Source organism: Oncorhynchus clarkii, chromosome 5, assembly GCF_045791955.1.
Source record: "Oncorhynchus clarkii lewisi isolate Uvic-CL-2024 chromosome 5, UVic_Ocla_1.0, whole genome shotgun sequence".
Classification (NCBI taxonomy): domain Eukaryota; kingdom Metazoa; phylum Chordata; class Actinopteri; order Salmoniformes; family Salmonidae; genus Oncorhynchus; species Oncorhynchus clarkii.
This window is the reverse complement of record NC_092151.1, coordinates 29,501,257-29,524,019: the sequence shown is the minus strand read 5'-3', so window position 1 is coordinate 29,524,019 and position 22,763 is coordinate 29,501,257. Positions and strand designations below refer to the sequence as shown.

The window sequence follows — 22,763 nt, the reverse complement described above, 5'->3', positions numbered from 1 at the left end:
AAGAGAGAAAGAGAGAATTAGAGAGAATTAGAGAGAGCACACTTAAATTCACACAGGACACCGGATAGGACATGAGAAGTACTCCAGATATAACAAACTGACCCTAGCCCCCCGACACATAAACTACTGCAGCATAAATACTGGAGGCTGAGACAGGAGGGGTCAGGAGACACTGTGGCCCCATCCGATGACACCCCCGGACAGGGCCAAACAGGAAGGATATAACCCCACCCACTTTGCCAAAGCACAGCCCCCACACCACTAGAGGGATATCTTCAACCACCAACTTACCATCCTGAGACAAGGCCGAGTATAGCCCACAAAGATCTCCGCCACGGCACAACCCAAGACAGGAAGATCACATCAGTGACGCACCCCTCCTAGGGACGGTATGAAAGAGCCCTAGTAAGCCAGTAACTCAGCCCCTGTAATAGAGTTAGAGGCAGAGAATCCCAGTGGAAAGAGGGGAACAATATCAACAACAATATGGGGATGAGAGAGTTGGGTGTGCTATTTACAGATGGGCTGTGTACAGGTACAGAGATCGGTATGCTGCTCTGACAGCTGATGCATAAAGTTAGAGAGGGAGATATAAGTCTCCAGCTTCAGTGATTTTTGCAATTCATTCCAGTCATTGGCAGCAGATAACTGGAAGGAAAGGCAGCCAAAGGAGGTGTTGGCTTTGGGGATGACCAGTGAAATATACCTGCTGGAGCGCGTGCTACGGGTGGGTGTTGCTATGGAGACCTGTGAGCTGAGATAAGGCGGGGCTTTACCTAGCAAAGACTTATAGATGACCTGGAACCAGTGGGTTTGGCGATGAATATGTAGAGAGGGCCAGCCAATGAGAGCATACAGGTCGCAGTGGTGGGTAGTATATGGGGCTTTGGTGACAAAACGGATGGCACTGTGATAGACTACATCCAATTTGCTGAGTAGGGCTGCTGTAGCCCACCCAGACCTAGGACAGCCCAGCCCCACACTCTGGGACTGACTGTGTCTAAACTAAAGCAGCCTGCCTGAGGGCATGGAGGGTCGAGAAGCATTAAACCAGCTAATACAACACAGACTGACACCCATTTGGATGCCACTACAGGGCTAAACAGATGAGAGTGTCACATGTTTGCACTGTCACAGAAAAGAGACGCACATCCCATCCTGGGGCAAGAACCACATATGCCTCGAGTCTAGATCCTGGTTACAAGTGTCAATGTGCATAGATGGGGCTACTGTCCCCTGAGGCCAGCTGGGACTTCAAAGGACATGGCAGGACATTAGCCTCTGATTATGGTGATGACCAGTGACAGTTGATGTTACTATGACACCGAAGCAGTTCAGAGAGGAACATATAAAGGGGGTGCAGGTATCAACTGTGATTTACGTTTGTATCTGGGTGTGTGGGGTTTATTTGAGATTTATCTGAAATTTAAATTTAAAAAATGAGGCAATGATAAAGTTTATGGACAACTAAAATCAATGAATCAATGAATCAATGAAACTGGTAATGGGAATATGAAACTGTGATGTCATCGTATAACCTGGTTTCACCTCGGCCCTTTGCAATATGTTTTCATAGTTATTTTCTCTCCCCTTACTGAGTGACAATTACAAAAGCTGTTTTAGTGGCTCACACAAAGGCTCTAGCTTACTTATCCTCCTCAAGCACAAGATCAGCGCAAGAATGTTTAATTTCATTCTCCTCCATCTTTTCATCTCCCACCAGCCTTTTTTCACCAGGCTTTCTCACTGATTAAAAATAACTAAACTTTTTTCTTCAGCAGCAGTTCTCTCTTTTTGTTATCCCTCTTCCTTTCATTGAAAGAGGGGGAAAGGAAAAAGAGAGGAAAAATGTAAAGCTGTAATTTTTCCTACAACTGTGTCTGCTGTCCTATTCTTTGCACTGTTCACTTCAGCACTGAAGAAAAGGGCAGGCAGGGAAAAGAAAGGCCCAGTGAATGATAGACCCCGTGAGATGGAGTAGAGGAGGAAGAGAGACCGGGCCCGGCTCCAGTGTTCACAACCTCAATTTATTTGCATTTTTAATCTAATTATTAACTATTTGGGAATCAGGGGGCTTTGTCGGAGCATTATACGTGTACACTCTACGGCTCTGATTTTTCCTCAGGGGCCGAGGATTCCCGCGATATGGGAATGGGCGAGTGACAAAGCCCTTGTCTAAAAATATTTTGTCAAGTCCTTTACGTGTCATTCCAACAGTGCTTACATTGGGGCCCATTGAAAGACAACCAGGAGTGCTGCTTTTTCGCCAGGACTTGATTGGCAACTGCAAGCATGCTAAATGCTAATGAGCGCCGGATGGATGGAGGAGTGACCATCAGCAGATTTCTTTTTTTTCTTCTATCCTCCATGTCTGTATTCAAAGCTCTTTTTTCCCCACATCCAAATCTTCCCTTTTCCACTTTCTTTTCATGGTCTCTATCATTTCCCTCGAACTGTGTTCAGTGCCTGGGTATCAGTCTCTTCACAGTTTGTTTTTAGTGAACATTAAACTTGTAGGTGTACATGGAAATGTAATGACAATTTTGCCCATATAAATTGACTATCAGATCCATCCAAGTGCAATATATATTGGAAACTAGTTTAACTCTAGCCCAAATACAGCCCAAATACAAAATTAGCTTTGAGTCCAAGTGCTGAATGTGACAAGATCAGATCTGAAACTGTCAGAGAACAGTATTGTTCAGATGAATTCCCTTACTGTAATAGGGTTCTTAGGATTATTACATTTGGGGTAATGGTTAATTGTCATGCAAATGGGCATTGTCATTTTTGAACTTGTAATGCATGAAATGCTTCTTTGAAAATGATTTATAACATAAGCAATTAATAAAACACAGCTTTAGTGACAACTGATTTTGACTGTTTAGAGCCTTTGGTAAATGAAGCTTCTCCTCCTGACCATTGCCATTCTGCTCGTAAAATGATTACCAACTTCCATGTAAAAACAAAAAACTGCTATTGAGTAAACTATCTACTTGAATATAGTGTTGAATCTCCCTTCTCCTAAAGTGATTTAAGAAAGAATTCATACCCCTTGACTTATGCCACATGCTGTGTTAGTCTAAATTTAAAATGGATAACATTTCTCAACCATCTGCAATCAATATCTCATGTCAGTGAAAACATATTTTTTGACATTTTTGCAAATGTAATTGAAAATTAAGTGGAAAAATATCTAATTTACATAAGTATTCACACCCCTGAGTCAATACATTGTAGAAGCACCTTTGGCAGATATTACAGCTGTGAGTCTCTGGGTAAGTCTCCCAGAGCTTTCCACACCTGGATTGTGCAATTATTTTTTTATTATTTTCACGATTCTTCAGGCTCTATCAAATTTGGTTGTTGATCATTGGCTAGACAACCATTTTCAGGTCTTACCATAGATTTAAGTCAAAACTGTAACTCTGCCACTCAGGAACATTCACTGTCTTCTTTGGTAAGCAACTCCACAGTGTAGATTTGGCCTTTGACTTAATCGCCCAGTGTCTGGTGGAAAGCAGACTGAACCAGGTTTTCCTCTAGGATTTTGCCTCTACTTAGCTCCATTCCGTTTCTTTTTTATCCTGAAAAACTCCCCAGTCCTTAACGATTAAAATAATACCAATAACATGATACAGCCTTGAAAAGGCTTGAAAATATGGAGAGTGGTACTCAGAAATGTGTTGTATTGGATTTGCCCCAAACATAACACTTCATATTCAGGACAAAAAGGGAATTGCTTTGCCACATGAATGAGTGTATTCAACATCCAAAGGGTAATTAATAACTTAACCATGCTCACTCAAAGAAATATTCAATGTCTGCTTTTTTAAATTTTTACCAATCTACCAATAGGTGCCATTTGTCTTTGTGGTTGAATCAATGTTTGAAATTCACTTCTCATCTGAGGGACCTTACATATGTGTAGGGTAGAGTGATGAGGTAGTCATTCAAAAATTATGTTAACACTATTATTGCACACAGAGTGAGTCCATGCAACTGATTGTGACTTTGTACTCATCATGTGGCAAAGCAATTCCCTTTTTCAAGACATTTCAGCTTTTCATTTTTGATTAATTTGTAAAAATGTTGAAAAACAATTTCACTTTGACATTGAGATATTGTGTGTAGGCCAGTACCAAAAAAAATCTCAAATTGATCCATTTTAAATTCCTGCTGTAACACAACAAAATGTGGAGAAAGTCAAGGGGTGTGTGTACTTTCTAAAGGCACTGTCTAAGACGATTATTCTCTTCAGTTCACGGTTATTGTCCATAATTGTCAGTTATACGATATTTGTGCCAGCCCTATGTAGTACAGCATTATGTCTCTAGGCTGATACCGTGACTGACTGTTTGACTTCCAATCCAACCCATACAGGTGTTCCCATCAAGGTGACCCACTTCAAGGAGGGCAAGTCCAAGGACACACCGCTGGACCTCTTCTCCTACCTCAATGAGATGGGGTGAGTCTGACTTTTTCTTACCTCTGTTTTACTCTTAATTTACAATGAGATGGGGTGAGTCTGACTTTCTCTTACCTCTGTTTTACTCTTAATTTACAATGAGATTGAGATTCCTTTACTGTCTTACTGCAGTGTTTTAAGCGAAGTGTGGGTGCATTCAGGCGAGAATACAGAAATGACTACTGTACTTAGTGAGAAAGTTTGCTAACAAATGGTTCCATTGTGGTCTCAGAGGGAGGCATGGAGTTGGGAGGATCGACATCGTGGAGAATTGCTTCATCGGGATGAAGTCCAGAGGTAAGGCAATGATGATAAATAAAGGTGTATTGAATAAATAACCTTAGCATTGCTGTGCAAGGGAGAGATGCTCACAGTCTACTGCTGCAGCTGCGGAGGGGCAGGTATGTGTGAGATGGGAGAGAGAGCTAAAGTAACGTTAGCCAAGGCAACTCGGCTACAGCCAAGACTAGCTAACTTGTAGCAGCCGCAATGTTATCTATCATCCCATATAACCGTGCCTGTCTTGACTGGAGTAGCCTAGAGAATCTAGCTAGCTAGGCTAATTGAGGCAACATGCTGCACTTTCTCCCAACCCCATTCAGATAACAACAGCCTACCTGTTGGTTCCTCCTGATAGGCTACTTCTCATTTCGATAACTTTTAATTCCGTAATGTTATTCCATCTTGTATTGCATTAGTGAACTCTCACTCCACTTTCTACACATTGAGCCATTTTGATTGGCCAACATAAACAACAAGCTACACACGTGAAGTCTGCGCACATCATAAAAACTACATTGAGAAAAGTTTGTCGTTTTATTAAATAAAACATTTGAAATGTCATGGAATATCCTTGATATTTTAATTTAATTTAGAAAAAGCCATTTCAGTGTTAAAATATATTTTTTGCGTCTCACAAAAAGGTAAAATACCAGTGTCCCTTCGGATATTCGAATAACCGTGTACATCCCTAATGCATTCAGAGATCAGCTAGCACAAAGTCATACAGTACCTACTCCATAAATGCTAACAGTCATGTCATTTCCATTTGTAAAGCGTTCTGCCACACTAGTGCTTTCAGGCAATTGCAGTCATTTTATCTCAGTGCTAAAAAGGGAAACTTGCTATTTCACTTGAATAAAAGTGTCATGGAGGACACAATGAACAAACAACATTATGTGCCTCTCTTTCCTTTCATAGGAAATGTGTTTCTGGTTTGCCTGTAAACTGAGACTCGGTTTGACCTGCATTCACTTAAATGCAGACAGCCCTCACATTTCTCTTTTTGCAGCCACGCATGCTCTCGCTCGCTCACACAAAGACACACAATCGTTCACAGATACACACTCCATCTTGGCAATCGTCCACTCCTCTGCATGACTTCTAATTCAAGAAAACTTCAAGAAAATGTCTCAGAAACCTCCCTTATTGCTACTCTACCGGTGTCACTACAGCATGTTTAGGGGCTGTAAGGGGCCAAGATGTTTGTGGCCCTGTACCATGTCAGACAGCATGTCACTCATTCTTCCAGTGGCCCCAGCTGCCTCCGCACTGCCATTCTACTCCTAACAATAACCGGACTGGCAAATTGACTCGCTAACACACTCCGCCTCTGGCGCAGAGTGGCAGGTAGAAATTGGAAAATGGGAAGCCCACTTTTCTCCCCCTTGGCTTCACAAAAGATCAGAGCTTATCTTCTCCACAGAAATGGTAAGAGTGTGAGGTTTGACGGGGGTAAATAACTAGTACATATTGTGTTTGTTGGGGGAATAGGCCACAGTGTTTGCACAAAAGATGCCTGGAAGGATTGAATAGTTGACAGACAATGTGTAATTGATTTGAATGTCTTGGGGAGTGGGGTCAAGAAGGTGTTGGATGGAAATGGTTGTCAAGAATGTTGTCAGTTCTCAACAAAACATTCAATGATGTATGTAAGATGTGTACACCTGTCAACCCTTGTCTGAGCTCTGACCTCTCCACTATGTGGCGGACCATGTTGTGCAGAGGATTTGTAGAGAACTTTATTGTGATGATTAAATGGTTTAATTAATATATTAAAATCTTTTATATCTTGTTGTTTTTTCGGACTAGTTAGATTGCTATCAGACCAAATTAAACCGTTATTGTTCCAAGAATGTAGGACTCGTTTAATTAAAAAAACACAATTCTGAAGTGTGTGCGTCTGCGTGAGATTGTGTTGATTTGTAGACTTAATCCATGCTGCTCACAGTGTTTGATTCTTGATCAGAGAAGCATGCAAAGCAGGAAGTATCGTGTCAAATCAGCTTCTAAAGTCCAGTGCGTGCGAGATGGCATTGTCTACAAGATTATTCGAGAGCGCAGAGGATGTGTCCCGCGAGTGGACAGGCCAAACTTGAGCTTGCAAGTGTGACTTTGGGCGAGAAGAACGATCATTGCCGCAGACCAAAAAGAAAAATGGCTGAATAAAAAAAATATAGAACCTTAAGCAAAGAAACATGGTTGAAATGTGTAAAACCTTTTTTTGTCCACCAACAATAATCACGTCTTTGTCAAGTTTTCACTCTCAATTTCTCAAGTCTTGGCACCTTTATGTTTCAAATTTCTCTTTTTTGTCGATTGGATTTCAGGCTAGTGGCGGGCGAGCTTATAGAGAGGGGCATGTCTGGAAACATTACACTGGAGTGATGGACAGACTAACAAATGCTTTCCCTTGGCCAGTGTTGTGTGGTTGAGTTTTCTTGGGTGCATGATGTCGAACAGATGCGGTTCAGAGCCACTTTTTTAGCTTGCTAGCCGGCTTGAACAGTATGTGCCAAATGACTTGCAAAACCCAGCTGAAACTTCTGTAAGAATATTTTGAAGATAAATACACAACGCATAGGACTAAAAGTCAATAGAGTACTAACGATCAATGGAAATAGTGTTTTTTCTGTAATAGGGGATTAATGCAATGGGTTAGAGACATGGGAGGAATTTCAGTCTGGGACTCAAAGCTACATGGCAAGTTCTCATTCGTCCAAATTGTTTATACATTGAGACTGAAATAGGATACTTGTTATTTGGCCATTGACCCAGTTTTATTGCAAGGAATTCTAATTGGTCAACCACAGGCTAGGTGTAACAGTCTTCGTTGGTGGAAGAAGGTGAGGACCAAAGCGCAGCGTGGTAAGTGTTCATGATTATTTAATAGAACAGAACACTGAATGACAAAAACAACAAGAGACTGAAATGAAACTGAAACAGTTCTGTCTGGTGCAGACACAAAACAGAAAACAAACACCCACAACCAAAATAGGGAAAACAGGCTACCTAAGTATGATTCTCAATCAGAGACAATGAGCGACACCTGCCTCTGATTGAGAACCATACTAAGCCAAACACATAGAAATATAACAACATAGAAAAAGGACATAGACTACCCACCCCAACTCACGCCCTGACCAGCCTAACACAAAGACATAAAAAAGGAACTAAGGTCAGAACGTGACACTAGGGTTGGGTTATAAAACTATATCATGTCCCTTTGTTCTGTGGAGAGAATCACTGGAGGAGAGAATCACTGAGGACAGGGGAGAATGAACCATCTACTTCCCAACATAACATCCATGATTTGTCCTCTTTGAATAAACCTATTTTTCTCCCCCTGATTTGCTTTGGGGTCTGTGTTATTGAAGAATAACATCAACTGCTAACACTTCATACATAAGCAATATAATAATGGCACCGGAGGAGATGGCTGCTGTTTTACAGGCTCGACGACATGGATAACATACAGCTGGCTGGGTTTTCTGTGCATCGGCAAGAACAGCTGCCTCCAGTAAAACAAGGTGGCGGTCTGTGTCTTTGTCATTAAAGGCTGGTGCACGAAATCTAATATTAATGAAGTCTTGAGGTTTTGCTCGCCTGCGGTAGAGTATCTCATGATAAGCTGTAGACCACACTATTTACCAAGAGAGTTTATATTTTTTGTAGGTGTCTATTTACAACCACAAACCGATGCTGGCACGAAGACCGCACTCAACGAGCTGTATAAGGCCATAAGCAAATACGAAATTGCTAATCCAGTGGCGGCGCTCCTAGTAACTTGGGACACCCCTACTGGGAAACTTAAATCCATTTTACCTCATTTCTACCAGCATGTTTCATGTGCAACCAGAGAAGAAAAAAAACTCTAGACCACCTTTTACTCCACACACAGAGACGCGTACAAAGCCCTCCCTCTCCCTCCATTTGGAAAATCTGACCATGACTCTATCCTCCTGATTCCTGCTTACAAGCAAAAACTAAAGCAGGTAGTACTAGTGACTCACTCAATACGGAAGTGGTCAGATGACGTAGATGCTAAGCTACAGAACTGTTTTGCTAGCACAGACTAGAATATGTTCCGGGATTCTTCCGATGGCATTGAGGAGTACACCACATCAATCACTGGCTTCATCAATAAGTGCATAGATGACATCGTCCCCACAGTGACTGTACGTACAAACCCCAGCCAAAAGCCATAGATTACAGGCAACATCCGCACTGAGCTAAAGGGTAGAGCTGCAGCTTTCAAGGAGAAGGACTCTAATCCAGAAGCTTAGAAGAAATCCTGCTATGCCCTCCGACGAACCATCAAACAGGCAAAGCTTCAATACAGGACTAAGATTGAATCGCACTACACCGGCTCTGACGCTTGTCAGATGGGGCAGGGCTTGCAAACTATTACGAATTACAAAAGGGAAGCACAGCCGTGAGCTGCCCAGTGACACAAGCCTACCAGATGGGCTAAATTACTTCCATGAGCCGATGTGAATAAGACCTTTAAACAGGCCAACATTCACAAGGCCGCAGGGCCAGGCGGATTACCAGGACATACGCTGATCTCAGAACATACTCAGAACATGCGCTGATCAACTGGCAAGTGTCTTCACTGACATTTTCCACCTGTCCCTGACCGAGTCTAATACCAACATGTTTCAAGCAGACCACCATAGTCCCTGTGCCCAAGAACACCAAGGTAACCTGCCTAAATGACTACAGAACGGTAGCACTCACTTCTGTAGTCATGAAATGCTTTGAAAGACTGGTCATGGCTCACATCAACACCGCCCCAACAGATCAACAGAGGACGCAATCTCAATCACACTCCACACTGCCCTTTCCCACCTGGACAAAAGGAATACCTATGTGAGAATGCTATTCACTGACTACAGCTCAGCGTTCAACACCATAGTGCCCTCAAAGCTCATCACAAAGCTAACGATTCTGGGATTAAACACCTGCCCCTGCAACTAGATCCTGGCCTCCCTGACACATCTGCCACGCTGATCCTCAACACTGGGGCCCCTCAGGGGTGAGTGCTCAGTCCCCTCCTGTACTCCCTGTTCACACATGACTGCATGGCCAAGCACGACTCCAACACCATCATTAAGTTTGCCGACGACACAACAGTGGTAGGCCTGATCACCGACAACAATGAGACAGCCTATAGGGAGGAGGTCAGAGACCTGGCAGTGTGGTGCCAGGATAAAAACCTCTCCCTCAATGTGATCAAGAAAAAGGAGATGATCGTGGACTACATGAAAAGGAGGGCAGAGCGCGCCCCCATTCTCATCGACAGGGCTGCATGTTGAGAGCTTCAAGTTCCTTGGTGTCCACATCACCAACGAACTGTCATGGTCCAAACACACCAAGACAGTTGTGAAGAGGGGACGCCAACACCTATTCCCTCTCAGGAGAATTAAAATATTTGGCATAGGTACTCATAGTTCTACAGCTGCACCATCAAGACTGGTTGCATCACTGCCTGGTATGGGAACTACTCAGCCTCCGACCGCAAGGCACTACAGAGGGTAGTGCATACGGCCCAGTACATCACTTGGGCCAAGCTTCCTGCCATCCAGGACCTCTATACCAGGCGTGTCAGAGGAAGGCCCTGAAAATTTTCAAAAACTCCAGCCACCCGAGTCATAGACTGTTCTCTCTGCTACCGCACGGCAAGTGGTACCGGGGCGCCAAGTCTAGGTCCAAAAGGCTTCTAAACAGCTTCTACCCCCAGGCCATAAGACTCCTGAAGATCTAGTCAAATTGCTACCCAGACTATTTGCAGTAGAGGTAGACCGATTAATCGGAATGGCCGATTAATTAGGGCCGATTTCAAGTTTTCATAACAATCGGTATTTTTGGGCGCCGATTTCCGATTATTAAAAAATATATATATATATATTTTTAAATACCTTTTATTTAGCTAGGCAAGTCAGTTAAGAACACATTCTTATTTTCGATGACTGCCTAGGAACTGTGGGTTATAACTGCCTTGTTCAGGGGCAGAACGACAGATTTTCACCTTGTCAGCTCAGGGGATTCAATCTTGCAACCGCACAGTTAACTAGTCCAACGCTCTAACCATTGCACTCCACGAGTAGCCTGCCTGTTACGCAAATGCAGTAGAAGCCAAGGTAAATTGCTAGCTATCATTAAACTTATCATAATCACTAGTTATAACTACTGATCCAGTTTAGCAGGCAATATTAACCAGGTGAAATTGTGTAATTTCTCTTGCGTTCATTGCACGCAGAGTCAGGGTATATGCAACAGTTTGGGCTGCCTGGCTCATTGCGAACTAATTTGCCAGAACGTAATTATGACATACATTGAAGGTTGTGCAATGTAACAAGAATATTTCGATTTAGGGATGCCACCCGTTAGATAAAATACCGAACGGTTCCGTATTTCACTGAAATAAAAGTTTTGTTTTCGAAATGATAGTTTCCGGATTCGATCATATTAATGACCAAATGCTCGTATTTCTGTGTGTTATTATGTTATAATTAAGTCTGATTTGGTAGAGCAGTCTGACTGAGCAGCAGCAGGCCCGTAATCATTCATTCAAACAGCACTTTCGTGCGTTTTGCCATCAGCTCTTCGCAAGCACAGCGCTGTTAATGACTTCAAGCCTATCAGCCTAATGGCTGGTGTAACCGATGTGAAATGGCTAGCTAGTTAGCTGGGTGTGCGCTAATAGTGTTTCAAACGTCACTCGCTTTTAGATTTGGAGTAGTTATTCCCCTTGCGCTGCAAGGGCCGCGGCTTTTGTGGAGCGATGGGTAACGATGCTTCGAGTGTGGCGAGGGGGGGGGCGGAAGCTATACTGTTACACTGGCAATACTATAGTGCCTATAAGAACATCCAATAGTCAAAGGTATATGAAATACAAATGGTATAGAGAGAAATAGTCCTATAAATACTATATTAACTACAACCTAAAACCTCTTACCTTGGAATATTGAAGTCTCATGTTAAAAGGAACGACCAACTTTCATATGTTCTCATGTTCTGAGCAAGGAACTTAAACGTTAGCTTTTTAAATGGCACATATTACTTACTTCTCCAACACTTTGTTTTTGCATTATTTAAACCAAATTGAACGTTTCATTATTTATTTGAGGCTAAATCGATTTTATTGATGTTTTATATTAAGTTAAAATAAGTGTTAATTACGTATTGTTGTAATTGTCATTATTACAAATAAAATAAATAAAAATCGTCGGATTAATCGGTATCGTCTTTTTTGGTCCTCCAATAATCGGTATCGGCGTTGAAAAATCAGAATCGGTCGACCTCCAATTTGCAGTGCCCCCCCCCACTTTACAATACTGCTACTCAGTTGTCATCTATGCATAGCCACTTTATTAACTCTACCTACATGTACATACTACCTCAACTAACCGGTACGCCCCTGTATATAATCTCACTATTGTTATAGAACTGCTGCTCTTTAACTAATTTAATTTAATTACTTGTTACTTTTGTGTCTTATTATTATCCATACTTTTTGAAACTGCATTGTTGGTTTAGGGCTCGTAAGTAAGCATTTCACTGACCTGTTGTATTTGGGGCATATGGCTAAGAAAAATGTGATTTGATTTTCAATTTATGCAACGTTTATAAAAAGGACTTGGGTTCTTAGAGTGGGGCATCAGCTCAATCTATTGAGTACAGAAAGACACATATCTAATTAAATGGAGTTCTAGGGCTGAATCACACCTTAAAATGACAATGCATGTTTTACGCAAAAGTCTCAGTTGGGTCTAGGTGTTTAACAGTGTGTGGGAACTAACCGAGTCGATGGGTGTGTACAGGGACTGGACGACATCGCTGAGTGCCGAGTAGAGGTGCAAGCTCAGACAAACAGTCTAGTCCAGGGCTGTCCAACCCTCTTCCTGGAGATCTATAGTCCTGTGGGTTTTCAGTCCGACCCGAATTTAACACGCCTGATTCTACTAATAAGCTGCTCAACAAGACCTTAACTAGCTGAATCAGATACGCTAAATTAGGGTTGGACTGAAAACCTACAGGATAGTAGAACTCCAGGAAGAGGGTTTGGAAGCCCTGGTCTAGTCCATCCCGGCCTCGAAACACAGGTCTGGGGAGAACCACATATCTGAGATGTGTGTGAGTGTGAGAGAGAGAGTGGTCACAAAACACTGCACTAAATCACACACAAGCAAAGTGAGGTCTTTAATACAGGGGGTATACATACTGAATAGACTCATATACATAAACGTATATATCCTCCACTACACACAAATTTGCATATATAGACCCATTACGCACGCTCTCATGTGCAACAAACATACACAGAGGGATTAGGAGTGTGTCCACTGTGATCCAGGGTGGAGGAATATCATCTGGTTGTCGCCAGGCATGGGGTTGGCACAGCGAAAGCTTGAGGATCACACTGGAACGAATCACTGTCAACACCTCCTCCCACTGGTCTGGTAACTACGCCAACACAACAGGTACAAGCCATTGGGGCAGATGGGGGATACATATGTGTGGAGTTGTGTAAGGCACAAGATGAGTTAGGGAACACCCATGACCCCAAAAGCCTTAGAAGAAAGTTATGTCAAGGTCAAAGGTGGCTCACAGGTCCAAACTTGGCATCCTCTGCCTCATAGGTATAGTGGTCCAGGGTGATGAAGTAAAAGCCTGACTCCACCTTGTCAGACATATATGTTCTCTACACACACACAGCCCTTTAACCAACAATGCAGGTAAGAAAAATAAGCCTTGAGAACATTTACTAAATATACTGAAGTATACAAATAACTTAAAATAAATTAAAAAGCAACAATAAAATAACAGTAACGTGGCTATATACAGGGGGTACCAGTACAGAGTCAATGTGCGGGGTACAGGTTAGTCGAGGTAATTGAGGTAATATGTACATGTAGGCAGAGGTAAAGTGACTATGCAAAGATAATAAATAGTAGCAGCAGCGTAAAAATGGGGGGTGGTCAACGCAAATAGTCCAGGTAGCCATTTGGTTAGCTGTTCAGGAGTCTTATAGCTTGGGGGTAGAAGCTGTTTAGAAGCCTTTTGGACCTAGACTTGGCACTCCTGTACTGTTTGCCATGCGGTAACAGAGAGAACAGTCTATGACTAAGGTGGCTGGAGTCTTTGACAATTTTTAGGGCCTTCCTCTGACACCGCCTGGTATAGAGGTCCTGGATGGCAGGAAGCTTGGCCCCAGTGATGTACTGGGCCGTACGCACTACCCTCTGTAGTGCCTTGCGGTCGGAGGACGAGCCAGTTGCCATACCAGGCGGTGATGCAACCAGTCAGGATGCTCTCGATGGTGCAAATAGCGTTCAATTGGAATTGAAAAGTTAACATCCAAGTGTTGCATTCAAGGTAAAAGTACATTTAAAGACTGCTGCTGTATCAAGAGGCAAATATGGATAATCATTTAACCAAATAAGTGATAACATACTTTGTGGGACTTTGTGGGGCACGAAAGTGCTGTTTGAATGAATGCTTTTGAGCCTGCTGGTGCCTACCATCGCTCAGTCAGACTGCTCTATCAAATCATAGACTTAGTTATAACATAATAACACACAGAAATATGATCCTTAGGTCATTAATATGGTCAAATCCGGAAACTATCATCTCGAAAACAAGACGTTTATTTTTTCAGTGAAATACGGAACCGTTCCGTATTTTATCTAACAGGTGGCATCCATCAGTCTAAATATTCCTGTTACATTGCACAACCTTCAATGTTATGTCATAATTACGTAAAATTCTGGCAAATTAGTTCGCAATGAGCCAGGCGGCCCAAACTATTGCATATACCCTGACTCTGCATGCAATGAACGCAAGAGAAGTGACAATTTCACCTGGTTAATATTGCCTGCTAACCTGGATTTCTTTTAGCTAAATATACAGGTTTAAAAATATATACTTCTGTGTATTGATATTAAGAAAGGCATGGGTGTTTATGGTTAGGTACACGTTGGAGCAACGACAGTCCTTTTTCGCGAATGCGCACTGCATCGATTATATGCAGCGCAGGACACGCTAGATAAACTAGCAATATCATCAACCATGTGTAGTTATAACTAGTGATTATGATTGATTAAGTTTAATGCTAGTTAGCAACTTACCTTGGCTTCTTACTGCATTCACGTAAGGCAGGTGGTCACTGCCTTGAGGCAGGTGGTTAGAGCATTGGACTAGTTAACCGTAAGGTTGCAAGATTGAATCCCTGAGCTGACAAGGTAAAAATCTGTCGTTCTGCCCCTGAACAAGGCAGTTAACCCACAAGGCAGTCATTTAAAATAAGAATGTGTTCTTAACTTACTTGCCTAGTTAAAGATGAAATAATAAAAAAATAAAAAATATTTAAAAAATAAGTGTCCAAAATTACAGATTTCCGATTGTTATGAAAACTTGAAATCGGCCCTAATTAATCGGCCATTCCGATTAATCGGTTGACCTCTACTCCATACAGTGTCAAAGTACCACCAATGATTAAACTCTCAATACCACTAATGATTAAGTTACCGGTGTGATTGATAGAAGTCATGGTTACATGCAGGAAGTCACCAGAGTGCTGTGCATAGATTAGAGCCAATGTAATTGGAACAGAGTGGACTCCTGTATCTCCTATCAATGTCAGCTAAGCAGAGAACAACTTCCCCACCAATGGAGGCTGCTAAGGGGAGGACGGCTCATAATAATGTCTGGAATGGCGCGAATGTAATGGCATCAAACACATGGAAACCATGTTAAATGTATTTGATAACGTTCCACTTATTCCGCTCCAGCCATTACCAGGAGCCCATTCTCCCCAATTAAGGTGCCACCAACCTCCAGTGTTCCCCACCACATAGTGAACGTGGGCCTGTAGCGAGCGAGCGGTTAGAGGTAATTGTATTTTATTGTAACTGCACAAAAATTGCCAGAGTAAAAGTAATCAAATATGTATTTGAAATAGACTATCTCAAAGGATAGCCAGCAGCATACCACCCTGCATCCCACTGCTGGCTTGCTTCTGAAGCGAAGTAGGGTTGGTCCCTAGATGGGAGACCAGATGCTGCTGGAAGTGGTAATGGAGGGCCAGTAGGAAGCACTCTTTTCTCTGGTCTAAAAAACATCCCAATGCCACAGGGCAGTGATTGGGGACATTGCCTTGTGTAGGGTGCCGTCTTTCGGATGGGACGTTAAACGGGTGTCCTGACTCCCTGTGGTCACTAAAGAGCCCATGGCACTTATCATAAGAGTAGGGATGTTTACCCTGGAGTCCTGGCTAAATTCCCAATTTGGCCCTCATACCATCACGGTAACCTAATCATACCCAGCTTACAATTGGCTCATTCATCTCCCCTGTAACTATTCCCCATGTCATTGCTGTAAATTAGAATGTGTTCTCAGTCAATTTACCTGGTGTGGTAAAATAAAATAAAAAAAGGATGCAGTGAGGGTCTTCCCTGCCTCTCCCTCCCAGTCATGCAGGTCTTCACATTTCTCCTCCCATACTAACCCCTCGTTAACGTAGCTCGCTAGCTACAATACTCTTAGTAAAATCCAAAGATACTAGTAATTTATGTGGTTTAACGTTAACTATGTTAGCGAGCTGCTACCTGACGCTAACATCGGCTGCCTAATCAATAGCCTTCTTTAATAACAGAAGACCAAATAACTAGCCAACTACTTGCATTTCAATATTGAAATCATTGTTAGGTTCTCTACTGAAAAACGTTTGCACTTACCTTCTTATTGTCAAACATCGTTCCTACTTCACCATCCCCTTGCCTTTCACCGTCAAAATCCGGTTTCCACTAGATAACACAACCACAAAGTAAAAATTGGCTTTATGGTAAATTTAAAAAAATAAAAATACCTTTAGCTTTTTGGTCTTGATTAAACGTTAGGGTTAGGCATAAGGTTACCAGTGTTGTTAGGGTTGTGTTTAAAATCAGATTTAAAAAATATATATTTTTGAAATAAACTGGGTTTAGCCATAATAATGATTCATTTTTGGCTGTGTTCACTAATGACAACCATGCTCATTGGCTAGAATTTTGACCTGTAATAAAATTATAGTTAAAGATTGCAGTTGCAAGAGCAAGATTCGTTTTTTTGTTGTCTAGAGAAATTCATGTAGGGATGCGATGTATTTATTAGAGCGCAGTAACTTCTAAGTCTTGACATGTATTAAGTATCTCTGCAAAACAAAAATCTCTGCCCTCGAATTTAATAGTTTGCGTGTGGCAATGATGTTGTGCTCCCTCAGTCACACCTGCAACGTGTTCAATGTGCGCGCTCCCGCTGCCTGTGCGCTCGAAGGAAACCGTCCTCTGCTCGCTCGACCACATTTTGCGTTCTCGACCACTGGCTCTCCAGTGTTTGCTTGTTCAAAGACGTTTCATCTTGTTCCACAGCGCCATCTCGCGCGCAATAGACTGATTTGACAGCATAAGGAAGCAATTTAAGTGTGCGTGCGTGGGCTGTACGCCCAAAGGCATGTACCAGCTCAGCCGAGGTTGGGTTAATGCTTAGTCTTAACCCCTCTAACCCTCTAGCATATTTGGTCTAGAGACAGAGAAACTGTTTAAAAGATTAATGCCTGGAAATCACTGGCCTTTTGTCTGCCTAAATTGAACCGCAGTTGGTTTAGGTATAATATTATAACACTTAAAGGTTAACTTCTGAGTTTGGGATGCTGAAGATAAATTGGGTTAGAGGGCAGTTTGAACTGTTTTATCAGATGGTAACAGTGGAAATCTCCCGATTTTGTCCTCTTTGCCCTTGCCACAAAACCCAGACTTAGTGGCTCAGATTGCCCCTTTTGAGGTTTAGATGATTATCAGGTTTGCTGTTCTCTTTTGGGCTGGCGGTGCTGTGTAAATGCTTCTCAATTTTCAGATTATGTTTGGGTCCCCCACCCCTTCTCACCTTCAGGTAGGCTACATCTAAGACAAGAATTGTAAAGGACAGAAAGGTACTCTTTTAATAACAACACCACAGGAATATCATCCTTCAATCTGTCCTGATAATGCTGCCTATACATGCAAACCGTAGTTGATTAAACAGAGATGTCCCAGTGGTTTAGCATATTTGAATGGAATTATTTGAACAGAGAAACATATAAACTCTGCTCTTCTTTCCTCTGCTCCTGTCTCTTTTTTTGGCCTTCCCTTCTTCTCCTCCTTTACCTCAAGACAGACCGCTGAGTGACTGCTTCATTTCTATGGTCACCCCCCTCTCCCCCCTCCGTCCCCATCAACAGTGCAATAGGGGTAAATTGCAGGGTAGGGAGAGCCCAGGTCCTAGATTTGGGCAGGCGGGGGCTTCCTACCCTGTCATTTGACCACGACAGGCTCATTCTGACTGGGGTGAGATACAGTGGTGCTGGCCTGTCTGCCAGCCACAGTGGAGGAGGGTGAAGATGGCTGGTGCCTATTACAGCTGTCTGATTTGAGTTGGTCCTGGAAGGATGGATGATGAGGTTATCTTGGACACAGGAAACACCATGGCCCTCTTCTGATGATTCCCCCCCCCCCACGTTCTGATGGAGCGGAAGATAAGATATGCTTTATATGTCCACGCGAGATACAAATGTCTTCTGCTTTTTTATCCAACCCCCCGATATGCATGCATTCCAGTTTATTAGGTACACCAATCTATACTGAAAAAATATATAAATACAAAACACAGATTTGTTTACATCCCTGTTACTGAACATTTCTCCTTTGCCAAGATAATCCATCCACCTGGCATATCAAGAAGCTGATTAAACAGCATGATCATTACACAGGTGCACCTTGTGCTGGGGACAATAAAAGGCCACTCTAAAATGTGCAGTGTGGAATTGACATGGTGACTGCAGGAATGTCCACCAGAGCTGTTGCCAGAGAATTGAATGTTAATTTATATTCCATAAACTGCTTTCAACGTCATTTTAGAGAATTTGGCAGTATGTCCAACCGGCCTCACAACTGGAGGCCACGTGTAACCACGCCAGCCCAGGACCTCCACATCAGTCTTCTTCACCTGCGGGATCGCCTTTGTCCGCCGCCATCCCAGGAGGCACAATCTGGTACCACGTTCACCTGGACATGGAGACCTTCACCATGGGCCGAGAGGTCAGGAGGATCAAACAGGGCCTGGCTGTCAAGTTCTCTGAGATGCTTTACAACGGTACATTTGGAGAATACCACAAGTAAAACCCCAAACATTAAAACAATGCTCACAGAACATTCAGCATTGGTGGATTCACTTCATATGGAGGGGTGGGCAGGGTTCTTTTCTCTCCTAGAACACACACAAAATGATTGGTCAAAAACGGTCTCTATCCAGCCTTATATAACTTTCCCTTGCTTTCAAATCACCTGACATTGATGATAAATAGGTATTGATGATAAATACATAACAATGTGTAGTACCCACCTGTCATGGATGATGAATGGCAGACGGCAGCAATTTTGTGCCAGAACACCTCACACAGTGGTCATCACGGTGATTGACAGGTGAGGAGTGACTGTGTCACTAGAAGTTGTGTGTTGTGTATCTCTGTGACTGAATGACTGGGCCTAGCTGCCTGTACGCCTGGCTCAGGTACAGCGAGAGGGCAGGGATGACAGCTGTGGCTGGATCCATCCACTCAGCCCTGTCCTGACTGTATGATACTCACCCCAGTGCAGACTCAGTGGAAAGAGAAAGGGTGAGCAGGTTGTTCTTGGGATGGAGATAGCTAGTGAGGTGGAAGGGCATGGAAAAGCGAGCGAGCCACCCCGTGGAGATGGCCTTATTTCCCTCTAACCCCCCACCCATCACCACCCTCATCCAGCTGTCCCTCAGCCAGACAAAGCAGATCACCTGGGTAGGTCAAGACTGGGGAGGGGTGTGAGCCTCACCTTGAGCGATGGGAGGAGTGCTAACATGAGGGGTGGGATAGGAGGAGAAAGGAGGATGCGGTTGAGGGGGGGGGGGGGTCACATATGTGCACCCTGAAGACAGGCTACTAATGGGCGCTTAAGGAAGCCCATAACATCCCTGTGAGCTGGAGTGGGTAGGAGAGGAGTGGGGGCTGCTTTCCTCTGTTCATTAAATCAAGTGTCCCTTTATCTAGCATCTTATTCCTTATTTCCTTGTTGTCCACAGGTTTCTGGTACAGTCCGGAGTGTTAGTTTGTCCGGCACTGCATAGACAAGTCCCAGGAGAGTGTGGAGGGCAAGGTGCAGCTGTCTGTCTTCAGGGTAGGGTGGCAGGGTAGCCTAGTGGTTACAGCGTTGGGCTAGTAACTGAAAGGTTGCAAGTTCAAATCCCTGAGCTGACAAGGTACAAATCTGTCATTCTGCCCCTGAACAAGGCAGTTAACCCATTGTTCCTAGGATGTCATTGAAAATAGGAATTTGTTATTAACTGACTTGCCTAGTGAAATTACTTTTTTTTTTTTAAAGGGGCAGGTCTACATCGTGAGTCGCCCAAATGGGCCGTGAGTCGCAACAGGGAACTGGTCAGGTCAAGACCTATAGCATTGTGTGTATGCCCATTATCTCTGGATATGGGTACAGTATAATCAGTTCAGTGCATATATGCGGTGTCTCCATTGTTTGCTCTGGTCACTTGCCCTTATCCTCCACTGACCCCACACCAACAATAAATGGACACTGGCTACAATGACATCAGAGAGTGGAGCAGGGGTGTCAAGCTCAATTTCTGGAGACTCCTCTCATCCCCAACCCCCCCAGAGTCATTTCAGGCCCCTGACCCCCTGTGCCCTTTATGCCCCCTGGGCTGGCTCAGTGCTGACCAAAGCAAAGCCCCCATATGCCTCTTTCCATCTCCCTGCCACCGCTAATGGCATTTCCAGCCAATGGAGAGGAGAGCTCTGCTTTTAGGGCCAAAGCACAGGTTTCATTCTAGTTAAGCAGGGGGAGGTGTGCAACTGAGAGCTTGACCGCTCTCTCTCATACACACACGCACACGCACACAATCACTCTCACAAGCACAAACTCACTCTCTGTCTCTCTCTCTCTCACACACACACACACATATTCCTGCTGGACGTGTGGCTCAGGGGAACTTGACGTCAGGGTGACTGAGTGTTGGGTTGCACTAGAGGAGTCCTTAGAGGCACTATTCTGAGGTAACAGATGGGCTGAGTGTCCTGTGAAGGATCCCATTGTGGCCCAAAGTCCACCTGAAGAACCGCCCCGCTCTCACTCACATGCATCATTTCACCCTCCAACCCCAGGCTTAGACTGTAAGACCATGGCGTCCGGCTACCTGCGTCTTCTCAACAATGTCATTAATACAGTGGTACGGCTCCACACACACACTGCATTGATCTGGGACAAATGTCACAAAGTTGACTGCTAGGCGTTTGGCGGTCAATTAGACCACAGGGTCTTTCTGTGTATTCACCTTCTGGAAACCATCTTCCACAGCCATTCAACGTCTTATAGACGGCACTCATAAGATGGCAGTTAGTTAGACAGGGAGCTTTGTTTTGAGAGTTGATGATGGCATCTTCTTTTTTTCTCTCCGGTGCGGTGTGTCTCTGAAGGATGAGTGCAGGTCTTAGATTAGCAGCTTGGGCCCAGTGGAGGAGGAGCAGAGGGTGGGAGGGGGTCAGCGCTGCAGGTAGAAATGACTGTAATTACATAGAGCACATACACACTCTCTCTCACACCTTTACAAATACACACAGAGAAGGAGAAAGGACCGAGCCACAAGAGGCCTATATAATAGAAGATGTTCACAGGCACCATGGTTACATCACAGGAGTTGCTTACAAAAGAGTGGTTACAGACAGAAAAACATCAGGTTAAATCCATTTCCTCTACATTTAATCTACTTAGGAGTTGATACACAACTGGGATTTTGTCTACAAATGACTTGTGTGCCTGTTTGTCTGCGTATTTGTGGTTGTTTTTTCCTCTGAAATCACAAACATTAAGAGCAAATGCATTGAGACAAATCGATTTGACATTTTACATAGAGTGGAACATCAATGATACAATTATTCCTGTGGTTAATAATGTAATTCATCATCCTACGTCTCCTGTGGGCTAGACGGGTGTTGAATCTCTTGTTCAGCTTAGAATGAGCAGTTGTATGAGCTATTTCCCAACCACATGAGCTTACACACTAACTTATCTTGTACCCCCAGTCTTTTCCCCGGTATGGACGTGCAGGGAGACTACGAACCGTGTGACACCTCTGGATTCATCAAGATCAACGCTGTCAGGCCTGTGTCCAAAAAAGTTGAATATTTTCAAGAAGGCTTCTTGAGTGTTAACCACATGTTTTGTTGTCAATTAACTAATTCTCTGTCTCTCTCACTACAGGCTAAGGGAGCACCACCGTTTGCCGGGTGAAGCTCGCTCCAAGCACTAGGCAGTCGGACCATCTTCTCTCTCTCTCCACCGTGTCTTCAGCAGCTTTAGACTTCCCAACATTTACTCTCTCACCCATCTTGCCTTTCCAGAGTAGTTCTCTAGTTGAATATCTCATATTAGGAGGTGTTACTATTGCTGCCACACTTTAATGTTGTGCTTTAGAGAGTAAATTAAAATGCTTACATTGGTTCAGTATATTTGATGTGCTGTTTTGGCACAGAACAGTCATATCAGGCCTCATATGAGAAAATGGACACACTTAAACTCATTTCAGTAATTCAGGGCTACATGTTTAAGACTTTGTTTGTAGATGTTCTGTGATGGGGTTGATGGTATCAGGGAAGTATATGAAGCTGTTGTCTAATGGGAGGTTGGTTGGTTGCACTGGTGTGTTTGGGCCTTGTTGCTAGGCTAGCTGCCATCTACTGTAGTGGAAGTGATGAGGCTATTTCAGAGCTGTGATGGCACAGCTGGAGTGGAAAGAGAGGTCAATTGGCTGTAGATGTAGACCATGCTCAGCATGTGTGCTCTGTTCATCCAAGCTGCGTATGGACAGACAGCCTGGAAGGGACAAACATATTATGCTCATACACTGAGTGTGCAAAACATTTCCGTGACATAAACCTGACCAGGTGAAA

General features: G+C 43.5%; 1 pseudogene; it reads left to right on the top strand.

The window, feature by feature from the left end:
* Positions 1-22,123, top strand: part of LOC139409675 (argininosuccinate synthase-like) — a 42,686-nt pseudogene extending 20,563 nt beyond the window's left edge.
* The last annotated feature ends 640 nt before the right edge of the window (positions 22,124-22,763 follow it).